Genomic DNA, 21,383 nt, shown 5'->3' with positions numbered 1-21,383 from the left:
TCAAAGTTTTTCTATTTTAGTTGGTACAGAGTCGTAAAACTGTTTACACCAGCAAGTATATAGTATTGTGCGTATTTGAAAAGCGATATTTTGTAAGATTATATAGATCATTATACAATCGGTCGCGGTGAAAGATTGAGTGATTGCGAAATAGCAATAATACAGAGTTGCATGAAGAAATTTTTTTTATTAGTAAAACTGCGAAAATATTAAATCGTTGTCGTAATGTTATTTATATTTTTTTAAGAAATATGGAGAATTATGGAAAAAAGTAAAATATAAGTCGTCAAAAAGCAACGTGCAATTTTAAGAACTGCATCAAATTCAGCACCGTCTGCAAGAGAAATTGCAGCAGAAGCTGGTGTAGATACTACTATCCGTTATGCACAGCGTATTATAAAAAATTGGAAATACATAAAATGCCAGAAACTTATGCGAAAATCATCATAAACCCATTTGCATTATAAGGCAGTATGAAAAAGGTGATAGTGATCAGGAAAATTGAGCGTGTATATACGCCACTGACGCAAATGGGTTAATGAAGTTGCACTAAGAAGGTCGATTTCAGTCTGCAGAAAAATGTATTTACAGATTTTAAATTATCTACAAGCGGATTGTAGAAGAATAATGGTGTGGGCTGGAATTGGCTATTACACTATCACTGAAACTAAGTTTAGAAATAGGAAAATGGGAAGTCCAGATTATATTAATTTAATAGACGAATAATTAAAGAAACATGCAGTAAAAATTGCAGGACAAAATTTTATTTTTCAATCGAACAGTGCGAGTATTAATAAAGCAAAGTGTGTAGAAGAATACTTTATACAGCAAAATATTCAAATTTTAGAGTGGCCGGCTACGTTCACCGACACCAGCTTGAATATCATCAAAAATTGTTGAGCATAGTTAGCGAGATTAGATTGTGTTAATTTCATACTGTTCAAAATTGTAAAAAATGTATCGAAGCTGGACATTATTAAGCAAAAAATTTGTTAGAAAGTTATTTAAATCTGTTCCAAAGCGTTTACTGTCAGTTATACAAACACATGGAGGAGTTACAAAATATTGAAATAATATTTTCTTTTATAGATTACGTAGTTCAAGAAAAATGTGTCATCTTTTTGATGCACTAATTTTTCACCTTCCAGTACATACTATAAAGTAAACGGTTTTCTTTTTATAATTAATCTTTTGAAATATATTAAAATAATTTGTTACTCTTATTAAACAGTATAAATAATATCAAAAGTAATTCAATATATAATTTTAAAGGTTAAAAACATCTTGTTTATACAAATGCAAATATTTCATTTCGCACTGTTTAATTGAGAGCATTATGGAATAAATGTTGCATTCGTAGATGAATAAAATGTGAGGATAAAGTGAATTAGATACTTTTATTCATATCTTTACTAATATAAATTATATGTTGTACTTATAATAGATATTACCAGAAATTTCACATTCTCGTGGTCTATAATTCTTTTTAAAACTATGCTCGATGAAACTACTTTATCGTAAAGAATTTACTAGAAAAATAGAGGAATATTATACTCACTTTATGTTTAAGTTTACTCTGAAACATACCAAAGAATAATAAAAAAAATATTTAATTCAAATTCAAAGGAATCTAATAACATTTATATTTGTTGGACTGTATTTGAAATGTTCACCGCGAGTCTGCCAGAATGTCCTAAAGCGAGGAGTTAAGGAAAATGATATCTTAGTGATTTCAAGATAATTCGTAGATTAATTCATGTGATCGCCAGAAACGAACGTTCGCATCGTCGTAGATGACTCTGACTTTTAATCCGGAAGAGTACCGCCCCGCTTGACGTAATACCAAATTAGAGGTTCGTGCGTAGGAGCAATAAAATCCTGAGCAGACACGAAGAAAACGATAAAAATATGTAGGAAACGAATCGAAAAATATCGATCGATCACGTATGTTCTGAATCATACGTATTTCTTCGTCCAATTATATAAATATTTACGTTCCACTCTCTATGTAATCTACTCAGTACACTGGAGAATTGGAGGAAGCATCGAGGAGTCAAGTTCTGCATTCCTTGCATATACAAGGTGTCCCAAACAATTCCATACTTGTTAACAGGATCGCGACCGGCAAATTTTTCGCTTTTCTAATACGCATTGCTGATTAAAATAGAGAACATCTTAAGCTAATTGCCGCAAATTTCTAACGTTAACACAGGTACGTAAAAAGTAGAACATTTTTTTCAATATTAATTTTATAACAATCTGTTGTTTAACCAGTTAACTGCGTTTGACGAATATATACATCTTAAAGCTTGAAGTGATGCTAATTCTTTCAACGATGAATTCTTTATTTTTTTAAATAAACATGTAATTCTTCTTTGACAAGTATACACTTAATTTTTTTATTTTATTGCATGTAAAACGAGAGATTTTTTAAACTACATTCCACAATTAACAAGTTAAATCTCATTTTTGTATAAAGACATTCAGCTATGTAATTTTGCTTAAAATATATTACATAACAATATGATATTTGAGTTTTCCAATATATAGTGATATAAGTTGATCTCACTAAATATTACTATCTACACAATTTAACTTTTTGAAAATTAACCAATACGCAATGTGTTAATATCTTTGAATCTATAACACCAAGAAATATTGTGGTTATGGGTGTACTGATGGGTGAGTGTACGTACACAGATGAACGCACGAGCACGCGCGCGCGTGTGTGTGTGTCGCGAATAAATGTTAGAGACATGTGCAATATTCTAGAAACATTTGTCGCTTATGTAAAATCAATATTTTAGAAAAACGAAAATCTAGAATATTCCAAACATAAGTACTTGAAGTAATAAATGATGACGACAGAATGTTCCAAAAAGTGTGCGACAGAAATGATTCTATCCCAGTCTTTAAATTTCGAGTGTTAATCGATTTTCGAGTATTGTATTTCTAAACGTTGTGCAGATAATTTGTGAAAGAGTCGTGTCGTTAAATATTGTTTATTCTAATAAATTCTCTTTCTCCCACAATATTTCAGATAAAAGTTGAATAGATTCCAAGATCATACAATATTTTCAAAATCAATAACTCTTCTGTACCTAGTTTTAGTCCAATATTAAATTTTAATAATAATGCAAATACAGAACAGAATTTAAATATCTTCATAAATACTTTCATCAAATGTAGTTTGTTTCAATTCGTTTCCAAATATTTCACTATGTACAATATAACTATTTACTTAGGAACCAAAATCTTCTCCAATCACGAATAAAAGAAATTTTTTCTGTAAAGATTAACCCTTTGTGGACAAGCGTTTTTTAAACTTTTGGAAACTCTTCTCGTAAAAGACTGAAAATACATCGAAGTCTTAAATACTAGAAAAGAAAAAACCACACATCAATCTCTTGTTACTTGAATAATAAAATAATTTATTTGCAGCTTTTGATTGTAGATATAAAAGCTCGTATAGATATAAAAGTATAGAATAAAGGATTCATGGAAATCGCGACGATATCACTTGAAATAATCGGAAACTTTTCCCCGTGAATATCCGATTAATTTGAGGGCCGCCCGATGAAATGGCGTTCCGTTCCCAGGATTTATTATCCCCTTTTGTTTTTATCTTGTTCGTGGCACAATTTAACGGTCGATAAAACTTTCGTTGATTGGGATCGACTTTCGCCGGAGACGGATCCCGGGCGATTTTTTCTTCTCATTATTACGACAAACTTGTTAAACCGATAATTACAGCGTCACGCCTGCGCCGTTTCCGCGTTAAAAACGCACCTATTTATCCATCGCGCTGCATTTCTCCAACTAATATTACGGTTGCCGTTCTACATAAGTCTCGAAAATCGTGCGACCGCTTGTGTACGAAACCCCAAAATTGGACTATTCTCATAACAAAAATTGTAGGTTACCAATGTGTCGCTAAGTAATCCCCACTATACAAAATGATTGTCATTTCAAAAATCAAAATTTTGTGCAAATAAATTCCGTTTTTCTATTTATATAATGTTGTAATCGAAACGCAAAATATCCTGTTACGGCATGAGCAAAGTTTCGCGACGCGAATGTGAACTCTACGTTCTGTAATGCTCACCTCCAACGCAAATTTAATTGAGACGGAAGATTCTTAGTTTGTAGAAGAGAAAGACGTGACTCCCAAAATGTATGATAGAACAATCTTGAAAGAAAACTTTAATATTCGTATGCTGTTACAATTGGATGTTTCTCGGACGCTGTCTTGATGAGATCTGCTCATTTCTACATTTTTCTTGTTCGCCTCGGTGGCGTTTTTGATATACTGTTTTTGGGGAAAATTCGAGTAGGGGTCTGCTGCATACTCTCTTGCAATGATGACGTAACGTATTATGGAAAACCCCAGGGCCTGCATAAATCCAGAGGTCTGGACATTGTTTTTTTAAGTTGACTATATCCGCTATGTACATATGTCCAGAACCTCTGGCTTATTGCATGCCGGACGCTAAAGGACCTTCTGTTGGGCCTGTTTGTAAAATTTTACATTTTGTGCTGTGTCGCAACATATCCATTGTCATTGAAAAAATGTCATATTATCCCCATAATGTAAAAAATGTATAACCATCATATGTTTAGCTCTGTACCTTACAATTTTTATTTGAAGCGTTTTTTTTGTATCATTCATACTTTTTGAGTTATTGAGTTTTATCCAGGAAACGACCGTTTAGCTGCACTGTGCGTCGTTCGTCGTGTTCATCAACATGTAACCCCCAGCTTATCGCAATTCGCGTCCTATTAGATCATCCAATTTTGTGTTAGTATTTCAACACACGCGTCCCTTGATATTGTTAAAGATTTTGAAAACTATTTTTAGCGGCGTCAGTGTACCATAGTCAATATGATTGCAACATATTTTAAACCGTTGAGTTTAAAATTGAAGCACTTTGTTATTAATTCGCAGATTATGTGGCACTGATAATAATTTACTTATGGGGATACCATGCTAACTGATGCATCAACATTAAACGACGAATAGTATATTACATACTAATTCGAGTGCAGAATTAAGAGAAAGAATAATCTACATACAAATTATTTGTATTCTTCTGTTTCTATTGATACATAGCTTTTTACTATTTTCTTGATAACTTGTTGAAAAACTTAATTAAAAAATTATTATTTGACACAGAAACAGTGTTCAAATTTCAGCTTTTTACAACTAATTCTACATTTTTAACTGTAAATTCAATGCTAAAATGAAGTATTCATCGACAATAATACGTTTAAAAAACATACATGTAAATAGTGACAAATGGCTACACTAAATAGATTTTTAAATATCTCTAAATTCTGTTCTCTAAAGAATTAGTATTCCCCCTATATACTAATTCAACGCAGAGTTAAAAGCAACTTGTCTACTTAAGATTTTATTTCATTGCTTCCATATCTTAGTCGCAGTCGCATGTGTTACAGAATTAAATGTAAATTAAATGTCGAGGAAAAACCGAAAAGCAAATGAAAATGACAAATAAAGAACTGGAGACTCGAGAATCTTTTGTGCCGTTCAATGGTAAAATTATTCCCTTCATGCGATTGTTAAACGCGGTGATTCCGATTTGATTTGATGTCTGCGTGCCACGCTTTCGAGCCGAATCCGAGAAAAGCTTTCGTAAATCGATTCGGCAAATAACACTCCGAGGCTATTATACCAATTGACGTATGAAGCAATGGGGAACATTATCCGACATAATGGCTAATGACGATTTTCGTGTCTCGTTACTCGCTCGCACCGCCTCCGGGTTGTGCAATGACAATTTGTTTAATGCGAGCGGGGCAACAGCGCTCTCTAGAACGTTTACAAACAACGATACCGGTTCTCTATGGAATTGTACGCAATTTCATTCGCAATAAAATCTAAATATAAACAGAGACAGTTTGGGCTGCAAAACACCCGCAATAAAAAGCTGTTATACAGAAAGGAAGAAAGCGATTGAAGTTATTTGAAATTATTAAGTTGACCGAAAATATTTCTTGCATTTCGAAGAGTAATTGAAGACAAGTCTCATTTGATAATATTAATTTTAATTTAATGAATTTAATAAACTATTGCACATTTAAACCAAAAAATGAAGGAACAAACTGGAAGTAACTATAGTGTTTCAATCAAAACGTGAATATTTCGCAAATAGAGATACATATTAATATGTGGAAATGAGAAATAGTAACTGCGAGTCACTTAAAATATGAAATAATATTAAAGTAATGAAATTGGAATTATTTATTTTTGCAATTATACTTGTACCAGAATTACAAAATCGTTAAGCAGAAGAAAGCGAAAAGAACTGAAGGGAACTATTGCAGGCAGATGAGATGCCGTAATTAGTGATATAGATAATTTGCAATGTTTATTTCGAAACAATAGCATTAAAAGAAACGTTTGTCGAAACGAAATTGATTTCCCAGTTTACAACTACGGAAAAACATCGGCTGCGACAAGAATATCGAAACTTATTAAATTACATCAAAGAATTGAAGGAGCCTTTGTTGCCTGTTCGATCGATTAATCCGCAAGGCAAAGAAGAATGTAATCGTATCAAAGGATCTCAGAACCCGTCGGGACCGAAGAGACTTTCAAGATGATAGATCCTCGTGCTGGCAGCGAGAGCGTATCCTTGAAATCGCTTGGTTCTCCATTTCAGGATCTCCGTTAATCAACGATCAAGTCGGTCTTTCTAATTCATGCATGGCGTCGCTGCATGTGGGCAGACTGGCGATCTGAAGAATGGGGCAAACTTGAAATTCTGGTCTACCCGTGGAATCTAAATGGGAAAACGAGGAACGAGACTGGAACCTTATGTTCTTTTACTTCGTCTAACGCTATGCAATCTTTCTTCGCCATAAATTTTGCATAACGAAAATTTTCCACGTTCAGGATGATATTACAATTTATGACTATGAGACATATAGAGCGGTCCATGCTGGTTTTACTGATTATACCTGTATCGTCAAGGTAATCGGAAGAAAATATTACAGGAAAAGTTAAAGAAGTATTATATTTGTAGGATTGTGTATTCTTAGCAAGTGTAACAATGCATTTAACAATCGTTTCACTGAAAGATAAATACTGAATTTTATAGAAAGCCATTCCTCAGAAAATAGTTACATAAATATGAGATAAATCCTGAAGAGTTATTCCAACAAACAATCCTATTTATAGAAATAATACTCAGAAATTAGTAGTGCATAATACGGAGCATTAACTTTAGAATTTCATTACTACACTGCGAACCTTTATGGATTTTAAAGTCCATAAAAATTGAAAGGAATAAATAAAATAAGGTATTCTCTAAAAGATAGCACAAGATTAGGTACGTTATTCGGTATTTATTGGAATATCTCATAAAAATTAATAAGATTTTATTTAATTCTAGATTTACTAAGTTATTTCTAACAACGTAAATTTACGTAAACATACGCAGGCTAGTTATCATTAAACGCATGTCGATAAAATGTAAACAGAAGATAATACAGCAATAATCTGTATAGTTTATTACTTTTGTAACCCATCTACGATGTGCATCTAGTTAATGTTATTTATTATACAACTTCATACTTACCTTTTACCTTATGTGTACCGCTTGAATCAATATGACTAAAAGGCAAATCTTTTAATGTTTATATAATTTAGTTACAAATATTTATACATATTATACGCTATGTTAATCTATATTATATATATAATAATTAAATGCCAATTAATTAGTATAATGACAACCGCAGTACATATTAGTTTCTCTCAACTGAGATCAAATAATATTTTGTTAGGTACCTGAAAAAGTTCGTACCGTTTTCTAATTAACAATGAATTGTGACCCGATTTCAATCAGTATTTCACTATTTTAATGAATGAAATTAGTATTGAGAGCAAGTTTTATTTATGCCGTTAGTATCTAATAAAATAAAATTATTTTACAAAAACGTACTCTGTGTTTAAATTTTTATTTCAGAACCCACACGAATTTTTTCCGGTACTTAATATTAGAATTCACTCATTTAGGTAAAATGTCAAATAATCTTAGCAGTAAGTAGTAAGTCAAAATGTTTTGTACGTATACTTACCTTTGAATAATATTGTATATCGGAGATTGCGTGCAATTAACAACGTTAACATAATAGAAGGACAAACTATTTGAAAAAATATTTCTGAGACATTTATCTGAATGCAAAATGTCAACTGAAAATACAAAGTTTTTTTATTTGATAGCCAATTTACAAAGTAATTTAGAGAAAAATTACTTCCCCTTCCAAATGAACTAACATATAACTAATTTAAAATGATATCGAGAGAAATAAGATGACATATTACTCAAATAATTATTCCTTAACACTAGAAATAGCGTATGCGTCAAAATGGCGGGTTCTAGTACTCTTGTTTTGCAATTATTGATATTTTAAAAGTATTCAATATCCGAAATGACTTTGAAAATAGACACTTCCACTTAAATATTATAAGGAATATCTGAAGAAATCTAAAAAAATGTATTGTTATAATCTTTATAAGGATTACGTATCAACTCCGATAAATGCTCGGTAACTCTAGTGTGAAATATTTTATTCAAATAATTCCCATGGTTAGTCTAGTTGAAATTTGCGAAAGGCTCCGTTCAGGAATAGGCTGATGTTTACTTCGTCTGTGGCATGCAAAGGAAACAAAGGCCGCGTTGTGGGTGATCCGCAAATTGTGAAAGCGAAGCGGAACGTTGTGGACACAACGGGATCAAAGACTAGTGGCATCGATTAAACAAACCACCCTATAGTTCGTCCCCTTTCTTTCGTCCAGAGGAGGACCCGCACGAACAGTTCCTCGCACGTGGATGTATTTACACCTGAACGGGCCGTGGCCCTTGCCGACCCCCGCGAACACCGAAGGGAGCAGCTTAGGGAGGAACTTTACGACTGTAAACAGGCTTTCGAACCTGCGTCGAACAGGTTCACCTACAGGTGCATACGCAAGAGTGGGTAGTTCGTTTCAGACCTGGGCAAATTGTATTTGAAATGAAGATAAGATATAACTGTTTGAAATAATTTATTTCGGACATTTATTTTCCACATTTGTATTTGAAAGTATAATTTCTACCAATTCATTTGAAATAATAGCAATTTCAAATAATGAATTGTTTTATTGTCTTCCATTACTTCAAGTGTGACAGAAAATAGTTCTCAAAATAATAAATATGTAACAAAAAGAATTTTACTTTGAGACATTTTTCTAACAATCTGATTTGGAAATAACTATGAAGGAAAAGGTAATGTATTTGAAATAATGCTATAAATAATATCACTCTAGAAGTGCCCAAGTCAATTTACCTGTACGCTTAGAATATTTCAATGTAGATATTTTGATAAGAATCGAATATTTTTCATATTTAATCCCTTGTTTTATAATGTTTGGTTAATCTTATGACTAACGCTATAAAATATTAAATTGATTTTAAAAAACATGAATATTATTTAAAATAATATTTCGTTGTCTTGCATATTCAATGTCTACAATAAAATTATGTAGAATTTCCTTTACTTTTGATACATTATTGATTAATCAAAATAACTTTAATGAGTGTACTTACGAAAGAAACTATGAAGCAAGGGGTTAATATATGATAATTACGAATCTGTTTAGTATAATGTTATAGGTAATGCAAGTTACTAGAATAACTTAGAAAATAAAATTTTTCTAAATTGTTTATTTGAAGCAATACACAAATTTCATGACGAAGTAAAGATACTTTAAAGTCACAAAAACGGATTCATTTGTAACAACTATAAGTCACGAACAGGGGTAATTATAATATTAAACTTTCCTTGTTATTGGTGTAATGAATTTTACAATACCAGTTTTCGTAAAGCAATTAATTTGTTAAGCAATTTTGTGCATTTATTGTTATGCATTTATTGCATATTGAAGTGTGCAAAACACGATATAATGAATACTTCATTTTATTTATAATTTAATAAACGATTTCTTGTATATAACACTCGTTCCAATTGCAACTTTTATAATCGTGGAACACTGTCATTGCTATTGTTAAAATTGCCACATGGAGTAAATACTGCTGCCTCGACTATTTCAACGTCACTCATTAATAACTCCGATACGATTTTCGAAATCATGATGTCCTGGCTTTCATTATCGCTCCGAATCTTGCTGCTAACACAACGCTCCAATAAATTTTCAGGTTATTGTAAAAATTTGAAACTTTCGAAGAATACATTGAACAACATACAATGTATATATATGTTCAAAATTAAACTGAATATTTTCAATGACATTTTCGAGAAATCTGCTCTCAAATACATGTACAATAATACATACCTTTTATGGAATGCAATTTATATTTTTTATTATAATAAATTCATCCCAATTTTTCAATAACAAGATGCAAACTTTTTGTTGTTAGCACTAAGGTAATTGTATTTTTCTAATTACTCTATAAACAAACATTCAACGCTACATTATTTTAGTTTTTAATTCACTTGTTACTAGTTGTTGAAGTATAAATGCTTTCAACTTAAACTATTCATTTTATAACAACAGTTTATAGAACCATAAAATAAAACTCCTAAAGAAAAACACTGTTACAAATAGATTAGTAAAAGAGATAGTAATTCAAATATAACTTTTATTCTACATTCGTAATAAAAATTCATTTTATATTTCAAGTCTAATTGAACTTAAAAGTTTGATATATCAGTATATTATTTTACAGTATTAGATAGAAGCATTTACTTTCCCTTGAATTCGAATCTGAAATATCTTCTTCGTGTTTTATTCTATTTTCCGCAATTTAATCAATTAGCCCTTCCCGTACAATTTCCATCGCAACAGTACTCACCAGAATTACCTTATAGTCAACAATTGACCAGATGAGAAAGGAATCCTACTTTCACTGCGAGCCTCCATTTCGCTTCGAACAATGAATATCGCTAACAAAAAGAATCAATATTGCACATCAACGGAAAAACAATAAATAATACCTATTCGCGTATCTTTAATAAATGTTAAGCATTATTCAAATAAAATTTGATTTGAATAACAGTAACATATAAATAATTAGTCGTTACTCGGTTATTTGTCATTTCACTACTCGTTATTTATCTGGGAAATCTTTCATTTACTCGTTATTTATCAGTCACCATTTTTTATTCGCAGTTACAAATTTGATTGATAGTAAGCAGTCATCAAAAGTTATTCAGAATAACGAATAACAAATGACGAATAAATTCTCTTTATCTATTATCTGTGAATGATGAATATATTAAACACTTATTATTCACAAATAACAATTACATTGAATTTACTCGTCGTTCTTTATTCATTATTTTGAATAACTTTGGCCCAATGTTGTACCGAATTAGCACGTTCGCGAGCAGCGTCACAATATTTGTGACACTCAACACTTCTATATTACGTATAGAAAATTAAATAACTTTCATGTGCATCTGTGTCTAAAATCGTAACGCATGGTGTGAGATGTAAGAAGTTCACGCAATTTCCTTTTGGAATTTTATTTGCTGGCTTTCCATTTGTTGTATTTTCATTTGGAATGTTAGTTTTTTGGCTTACTTTGATAATTTTTTTTAATCTAGACACTACTTTTTGTTGATTTGTTATAGATATATTTACTAATAGTTGAGCTATATTATGCATTTTTTAAGTCAAAATACGTAAAAGTTTAGGAGTTACACGTTGTTAAAAAAAGTCATTTCCAAAAATCATATATCTTGATGGCTGACATGATTCCGGTCGTTGTAGTAAATATAACAAAAAAAAAAACGGAGATTCAGTGTCTTCAGTATGAATGTAGTTATAACTCCTACCAAAAAGATTAAAATAGCTCAGCATTTAAAAAAGTAACGGCAGTAACTCCGTTATTTTTAAGAATCTCGACATATCCTTTGTGACACATATTTTTGAAGATATACACGTCAACACTAGAACTACCGACCATTTATTAAGATCGACATATAATCCTTATAAAGATTGCAACAATACATTTTTTACGATTTTTTCAAACATTCATTATAGTATTTAGGTGAAAGTATTTATTTTCAAAATCACTTCGAATATTGAATATTATTCAAATATCATTACAAAATAAGAAAATTAAAACCCATCATTGTAATGAGTACGATAATTCTACTGTTAAAAAAATTAAAAAAAAAAAGAATCGATATTTTCAAAGGTCCAAATGAAGATATAATATACATATTGCTGTTGAAACAAACGCTCATCGCGGACGCGTTGCGTCTAAAACCTTCAGCAAAGGGTTGAATTATAACTGCTACGCGAGCATTCGCAAACGAGTCACGAGATCATCGTTGTTATTCCGCGGAAATGATCGGAAACCGCGATTGTAAATTCGCGTTGCGAAGCGGCTCGGGGCCGACACGTAAAAATGACGTGATCGCGGGCAGGTATTCATTCGCGAAACTGATTCCAGGCCTCCGACCTAAATCGCCGCGGAGACTTCAGTTATTTGTCCGGCGGAAGTCGATGTGGAACGCCGGCGTTGATGACATCCTTGTTTTTGCAACAACCGTGCGCCTGGCATGTGCACTTTGTTCCTGCTCGAATGTACAGAACGAACGGACCGCTGTAACGTCCACCGTGATCGAAACCGTCCGATTACTGAGATTTTGACACACCAGCACCGCTGTTTACGCGTGCACAGAGTCGTTGAACACGCACGAACGCGTGCACGCGAGCGAAGCCTCGATGCGCGGTCTCGTTGTAACGAGCGTGTGTCATTGTTGCAGCGGTCGCCGCATGTGGGACACCCATTCAGGTGTATATCGAAGGGGTTGCAGTGAAGCTAACGACTAGACTGCGGATCTTTATATAAATTCAAATTTTAACGCGTTAAATGCCGTGTCTGTCACCAATGATCAACGCATCTGAATTGCTTAAAAAAGATTACAATATGCAAGACGACTGCTGTCGAGTAAAAATATTTAATAACATAAATAAGTTAATCATAGTGTAATGTAAGAATTCTGATGCCGAATAATTAATAATTGTTCCTATTTACCTTTGCTACGAAGGATCAAATCATTTATAAAACGTTCAGGATTCTCGTGGTGCTTAACCTGTTAAGAACATGGTTGTAAAAATAGTATTACGATGGAAAATAGTTTTTTCTAACAAATGCCATAAAAACAGTACACTTTGGGTATTTGTTGTATTTATTTGTATCATGTGCATTTTGCACAATTCCGCACTCTCTGATTTCCTATGAGCGCATACAAATTCGCGGTCTAGTAATTATTTGATGCCAGGAACTCTTGTATAGTAAAATATAAAATTATATAGTGGCACCTACATTATAGAGTAATTTTAATTTCGTACGAAATAAGTAGTTTAAGAAGAGGAAAGTACGTCAGAAGTGTACTTCTAGGATCTATTCTATTCAGGGATGATAATTTTGTCAATGTAAAGGAATAAATAATTTTAAAATACCGTTTAATATAAGAATAAAGAAAATATATGAAGTGCATCTGCAAAATTCATTTTATTCAGACATATTTTATAATAAAAGAACAAATAACTTAATTCTTCGTTAAAAAATATATCTATAAGTAAATACACATTACCGGGCTAAAATGTAGTATCATAATATCAGTCAATTGTAAGTAGACTAAATTCTTTTAATACAAACAGTTTAAAGATAAAACGAATGTAGAAAGTGTATTCCTAGAATTCGTTTTGTTCAGCAGTGATATTTTTATTAGAAAGGAAGAAATAACTTGGAATCATTGGAAAACATGTACACAAGATAATAGTGCAGGAAAACATTTCATTAAACTGGTAAGTGTCTATTATAGTTTAATATCTTAATATTATAGTTTAATTTTAAGCTTCTTGTAACTTTCCACGTGAGAAAAGCACTATAAACCCACATTGTACTAAGTACAAAATACAAATTACTATATACTTCACGTGTCAATGATATACAATTAATTTTCACAGATTGTATAAAGTGGATTACGTAAACAAAACCATCTAATTCTTGAACCATACCGCGCATATAACTGTATAAACGATATGCTATAAAGCAAGATCACTACAAGCAGTTCAATAGGTCAGAAATTTTTCGTATCACTAAGAATATATATAAACCCTGAGTCATCATGTTAAATCACTGCGTCATGAATATTTTCATTAACGTTGTATTTACAGTTTATTACGATCGCGTCATCCTTCTCACTTACATATGATTTACATACAACTTTGAAACGAAAAACTCATGTATGTAACGGAATATTCCAACAGATGAAGAAAGTTCTGTAATAGAATAACTAAACGCTTTAATTACTATTCCAACATGTTTAAAACATTTTTTACATGTTCAACTGCCGCTAACCCTTTACAATTGGAATTTTTAAACAGTTTTATTCCCAATAACTCTATGGTATTTTAAGAATTTTGGTATAAACTTGTATCAAAGGACAATTGATTGGTAAGAAACAATGCAAATAATCTTTTTTTACTAATCATATCGAAATAAATATAATAAAATTTAAGAACAATCACGTAAGAATACTTATTTATTACGAAAAGCATCTACGTGAGTTAGTTACACTCGTAGAAAGTGTACAAAAATTTAAATAAAAAGCTACAATCGCCTAATCTATATTAACCCCTTACCTTATAATAACATGTCAGACTCTTAATGAGGATTTTAAATCGAATGTAACAAATACAAATATCACTCAATTCTTGTGAACCCAAATTAAATATTACTCTTCTGTTATCGATTATTATACTTTAACGCAAACATAGAATAAGTCTACAATTTTCCTGCCTCTTTCAATAAATTATCAATGACAAAAAACTCATATCGATGATAGTTGAGAAATAAATCGTAGTACAAAGAGTTTAGAACGACTTGAACGCGTAGAATTCCCGTAGCTCGTGCCAACAGTTGTCAACAAAGGGTATTCGCAGAACTATTCTAAAAAAGAAAGCGGAGTCTGTTAGTAGCCAGGTAATCGAGTAAATCACATAGAGGGCCGCGTGTGTGTATCCACAGTTGAAAGAAACTTCCAATTGTCCCGTTGAAAAGAAAATTTCATTGCTTCCGCTTTCCTTCGGGATCGTGTACCCGCAAACGGTCGCTGTCGTGTTGCTTATAATCCCGCGGAGGAGAAATACTTCGCGACTGACAAAATATTCGTTCGTGTCCCATCGTTATTTATATCCCAAGCGGTTGTCCATGCGAGCGAGCGCGCTAGCATGGCAGGAAAAGTAGTTTGAAACGAAGGGAAGAAAAAAGAATGCGGCCAATAACGAAGCAGCCAATAGTCGCCGGCCGCCGCGTGCAACGGGGCGCATGTCCGGAGCTTTTCGCCGAAAGGCGGATCCGCGGAGCTTTTCGTCGACCAATGTGCTTTCGTGGGTGGCGCGCGCGCGCCGCGACATCGCTTCAACTTGCGCGCTGTGCTTTCGTGGACGGCCATGTCGTGCGGGCCGAGTGCCCATAACTCATCCCCGATGTCCGGCGATCGCCGATAACCACCCGCGATCGAACGGTTTTATTGTCGCTGACGCGCATCCGTCATCAGGAATAAATTTTCTACGATGGATTGATCAAGATTTAAGGGGAAAAGTAGGATTACTGGAACTACGGTGGACTATCACGAAATAGCGAGTATTCTACGTCTCTAACGAGAATGTTAGTTAGAGAATGCTAGGTCTACACCCGTCCCTCCATTTAAACGGTACATTTTTATGCGTTTCTCTATTTTACGCAGTAGATTAGGTATAAGTAGAAAAGGTGATTAAAAAATTCCGTGTACTGGCCATTTCACGTTTTTGAAGCAGGCGTTAAATTTCCTTTTTTGATGCTGGTCCAACTTCTTTCTTTGTTAGTATTACTTTGGTATGAGTCGGGGCGAGATGGCTCACTTTTTTTCAATGAACTCTTGTATCATAAATGTCATTGACGTCTAACGAAACAAAATGTAATTATAAAAGTAAATACATATGAGAATATAGGCTTCTATGCAAGATTCAGTACACCACTAGAAACAATTGAAAATATAGATATTTGACAGTTTAAATGAGATGGGTCCTTCTCACCCGTAATTACCCTATGCGATATTAATTTACGCGGTTTGAATTTAGTGATACCAAATAAAATTTACTTCTGTTCTCTGAAATGTCATTACTATTTTTTGTCAAGCTGTTTGGAATAAATGTGTTTCTAAAATTTACACCAGATTTCCTTTCCACTATTTTGTTTTCTTTTATACTGACAGACTCTATTCACGCAATTTTCATTCGCGTAAAACGAATCCACGTGGAACGGATCTAATTGGGTCTAATTGGTCAGTTTTCAGCGGTTTTTATTTAATTTTCGATGTTGATATACTATCCAGCAAAACTGTTACCGTAACCAATGAAACTATAAACAAAAAACAAAAAGCTACTGCTCTATAGCGGCCCGTTAGCATACTCATTAGAGAAGAACACAATACGTGGATTGTACTCATATGTGTTTTTTTTTTATTTAGGTTACAATCGATATTTTTATTAGGTTAGTTTCATGCAAGATGTTATTACGTAGAAAAGTAAATGAAAAATGTAGGGTGATATTTCTTCGTATCCGATTCGTTTCCCAATCAATCAATGTTGAAACTTGACATTGTTGCACCGATATTTGGACCTAAAGTAGATATGGTAAGTAAAGACCAGACACATTAGACTAACTTTATGTAATAATACGTGTATCTGGCTGAAATTTAAATTTAATTTTTTCGAATGTTATCATTCTACATTTTAATTTTCGAATAGGGGTTGATCAATTGATTTAAAACATCAAGCAATAAATTTTAGGACTCAATTATCTACACTGTAATCGAAATCGGTACAATGGGCAAGGGAACTATTCTACATAAAAAATTAACCTGTTATCTCTAGAATTCAGTTGGAAGAATCTCTCGTTTGGTGCACAATAAAATCAAAAAATAAAGCGTGTACTCGTCAAACGCAGAACAAGTGCACGTAAAGTATATTTTAATGAAAAACCAAAACAAAACAAAGAAGAATTACATGTTTATCTCAAAAAATAAAGAATTCATCCTTGAAAGAATCAGTATCATTTCAAGCTTTAAAATAGCGTGCGTACTTGTCAAACACAGTTAACTGGTTAAGTAGAAAGTATTAGATAACATTTTTTTAGGTGATATTTAGTTTACAAGATGTTCGCGTTTGGAAATTAGTCAGAAGCGCGTGTTGTTCTATAGGAATCGGATGTCTGTTCATAACTTACCAGTTCCACTTCTTGTAAGTACCATTGCGTGCGTGTCGGACTAACTTCCGAAGTTGATTGTATCAGAAATGAAGTCTCTCATGGGAAAATTATATTCTATGGTTTTGACTTATTTCTCATATAAATGGAAACATATCGCAAGGAAGATTGTTACAATACTATTATTTAATTCTAAAAAAATTATATCTCGGGGTAATACAAATTTCCTTCACACGTAATCGTTAATTTTCGATACATTTTGTAATAAATAATGTCTTTCCTAAACAGAAAATCATCCTAGGAATAATTCATAAAAGACAAAGCAAAATGTTTGTCAGCATATTTTATAAGGTAAAGGTAATGCTTGCAAAATATTTATTTTAATGTGAGTTTCACTTCTTGCAACTTAAATTCAAGGAAATTTTTTATCTTTTCTTTCTTATCGGTATTAACTTTAGAAAAGAACGAAAGTTGACAGGTTCGTAGAGACGCAAGGGCGCAAGTAGTAAGTAGTAAATTGCCTCTCGTGACGACACCGTTTGTTGCAATTTATGGCCGCCATTACTATATGGAGTATAATAAACTAGTGCTACCGGTACAGCTTACCTACCATTCGTTCCTATTTATAGACAAATTCGACGAAGGTGAAACTAGAACGACAGATGCGCTCATCCGCGGAAGAACGGAAATGTAGGAGGATATGCGCTTCAATCGATAAACGGATCCAGTTATCGTTGATCGTGATCTTCGTGTGCATCGGCTACGTCGCAAATAAATTTTATACACTTTTTTGTGGAAAAGTACAGCAACTGCTGCTTTCTAGGAAAGATTTATATGGACAAGTACAATGTTTTTTTTCTATTGCACTTCAGAAGTAATTGACACTCATAAACATGAACTAGAAAGAAGTTTTTTAATAAAAAGTAAAGTTATATATAATTTGAACTATTATAAATATACATAAGGATTAATTTTATTTAGTTACAAAGTATCTTTCCTTGTTTCCGTAATTCCTAAATAAATCAATCATGTTCAAAGTTTAAAATGAAAAACCCAAGAATCTGAACGAGTAATGTTAAGAAATGTAAGTTATTCATACATAAATTGTTAATTTATAGTCTAAAATTGCTTAGTTTCTTTTTATTACGTATAAGTAATAATACAGTTATATTATCGTATTATATAATTTGTTCTACGTGCACGTTATAAAAGGAACAAGACACGCAATCTTTTTTAATCAACCTTGAATGTACCTTTTGGAGTACTTCGAAATAGAAAATAAAAAGCTGTTGTTGAAGAACAAGAAAGATATTTAAAACATTGAAACAATATTCACATGAATATTGTGTAAAATACACACTACCAATCGAGTGTTTGAAATTAAAAATAATTTGTGATTATAAAATGTAAGAAGTAAAAGGTAGAATTCTAATAAAAATCAACGAATGATCCTATCCTTTTGGCTAGCAGTGTACTGTAATAGAGAAAATTAGTAATTCACAGTTCACATACGTCAATGAATGTTACAGACGCTTCAAAGTCTGCTTTTGTTCTTTTCTTTTCACACTTCGTGTGTTTTACTATACTACCGAGAAAAATGCAAATGTATTCCGGAAATCGATCAGTCACCGACTATTTGATCTAAAACGATCCGTTTCACTCGTATCGCAACCTCACTCTCACAATTGTTATCCTGCGAAATAAAAAATCGAAGGAACGTTGTTTTTAACTTTTAGGAAAGTTGACGGAAGCAGAAGACGGGAGAAACTATTTCCTACATTTCTGCTCGTCGAAAACCACTGTCTAGAAAGGAAACACAATACTGGAATAGCAAAAGCGTCCATGCAAAAAGTTCCACCGAAGAATGTTCACCGAGTACAACTATTTTCATCGAGTTGTACAAATACAATACGGATTAGAACGCTTCTGTAGTTTTCTTCTTTAATTCTGTATTATTTACTTATAATATTCATTTTTGTATTATAATAGAAATTTTACGCTTTATTCTGATTTTAAGAAACAAGCCTAAATACCCCATAAATTATAAACCAATACTCTGCTTACTGTGCAGTGTAATATTATAACTGCACAATGTTGGAATTTTGATTGCCACATTCTAATTCTATTAAATATTTGTGACAAGTTAGACAGTAAAAAACCATGTTTCACAGAGTGAAGAAAAATACAACTAATGAAAAACTTATATGAAATAATTAATCATAGTAAGTTATAAACACTTTAGTAAACGTTGCTTAAGTTAAAATTGGTAGATACTTTTTAATTAAGTATTAAAATGTAATCTCGCTTAGAAACTGATCATAATAGTTGGTTGCACTTTTTAAATATAATATTTCGTCTTCTAAATATTAGATGCTGTTCGAATACTTGAGCGTTACTGTACTCACACTAACCGTAACATCTACAGAGACTTTTTTCTTCTTCGATTGCTCCAAGGATATCCGTTTCAAAGCGAAGAAGTCGCTCGGATGACTTAGCGTTCAAAGAGCGTTACACAAAATTGGAAGAGACCGGTGTTTATTCGCGCATTTAGCGACCAGTTTACAGTTATCGCTTCTGGTAAAACGTTTTCAATCCATCGGCCAACGGAGCCTAGCGAACGAGCTGGATTCGCTGCTTTTTCCTTTTTTACAAGAAAGAACCTATGCAGCTCAATGGCTTGAAAGTCAGCTGAAGTTTTTGCTATCTTGACCGTGATAAATCTATGATCGGTAGATAAATAATGTGACTATAAAAATTGTTCAATGGAGAAAAACAAAGCATTCTGAAATTGGAACGCAAATGTGGTTTATCTGTTTCTGTTGTCTTGTTTTAACAAATAAATTCTCTTTCAGTGACTTCAGCGATTAGTTTGAAGTTATGTTCGAAAAGTAAGAGACATCTAAAAATTGTTATAGTGGTTAATTCCTACATGAAACTAATTTATTCTGTAAAAAGTAGATACAATCTTAGCAGAACTGTTTTTAACAACATGTTTATTTAGACTGATACAAACGGTTTCACCAACCAAAAAACGTTGAGGTACCCTTAGTAAGTGTCGTCAATTTATTATCTCTAAATGTCTCCTTGAGACATCCTTATACAATTTTCCCTTTTTGCTTAAACGTTTTAAAAGTTTTCATGATAACACTTCAAATTATCTTAGCTATGTATACGAATTTATTACAGAACAATTTACTTGATTTCTAAATGTTTATTAGAATTTTGCAGGCTTTTAACTTAAAACATTTTATACTGCTGCTAAATTAAATACTAAAACAATGACAAAAAATTTTAAAATCTCTATAAATTACAAATCTTTTTAATTTGTGACCTTCTATTACATTATATGACCTTGTCTGGCACTCCACTGTACTCATCTTTAAAAAAAACCATCATCCTACGCATAAATGCCATCATATACCCATAATACTCTATTCAAAGAAATTAAGTTGACCTCAAGTATCCCCTAAAATTTTATATAAAAGTATCATTTACACTATACAATGTCCCCTACGCAAAATAACGCTCACCGTGGTCCTCTTTTTTATATCTATAGTTACAGCCGGTTACGAGGTACACCTGCGGTCCCACTAAAACGGAACACCCGTGTAGAGCAAGGACTTGACGAATGGCTGGAATAGACGTGTCGTAGTAAAACGGTGAAACGCGATAACAAGAAGAAGCGAGGAATCGGCGTTGCCAGTGTACCGATAATCGTCCACGCGGATCTCGCTCGTATCCAAAGCGGAACGGTATAGATTATTTATTCAACGTAAACAGAGACAAGGTTTCACAACATGCGCGCGCGCACGCTTGAACCGGAGAACTCGAAAAAATCAAATGTTTTCGAAACCGCGGGACCGGCGTCACGTCACTAGCTCGTTCGTACATGTCGTTTCTACACAGTGAGCAGCACGCATTCACACAGCTGTAAGCTACAGTGCTCAGATGCATCCACGCATACAGTAGTAGACATAAACGTTGCTCCACTTTATAAATATTAACGTTTTCTTGCGTTTCTGTATTGTTGGGAATCAAGCCTTTGATTTACATTAGAGAAAACAGAACTCAATGCAATGAATTACAGAA

General features: G+C 32.8%; 1 protein-coding gene across 9 annotated transcripts in view; it reads right to left on the bottom strand.

Annotated features, from left to right (window-relative positions):
- Nucleotides 1–21,383, bottom strand: part of LOC116424739 (myelin regulatory factor) — a 112,890-nt gene that overhangs the window by 80,796 nt on the left and 10,711 nt on the right. The gene's annotated exons all lie outside the window — the stretch shown is intronic.

Source organism: Nomia melanderi, chromosome 5 (assembly GCF_051020985.1).
Source record: "Nomia melanderi isolate GNS246 chromosome 5, iyNomMela1, whole genome shotgun sequence".
Taxonomy (NCBI): Eukaryota; Metazoa; Arthropoda; class Insecta; order Hymenoptera; family Halictidae; genus Nomia; species Nomia melanderi.
Note: the sequence above shows the minus strand (reverse complement) of the source record. Positions and strands in the feature narration are given on the sequence as shown.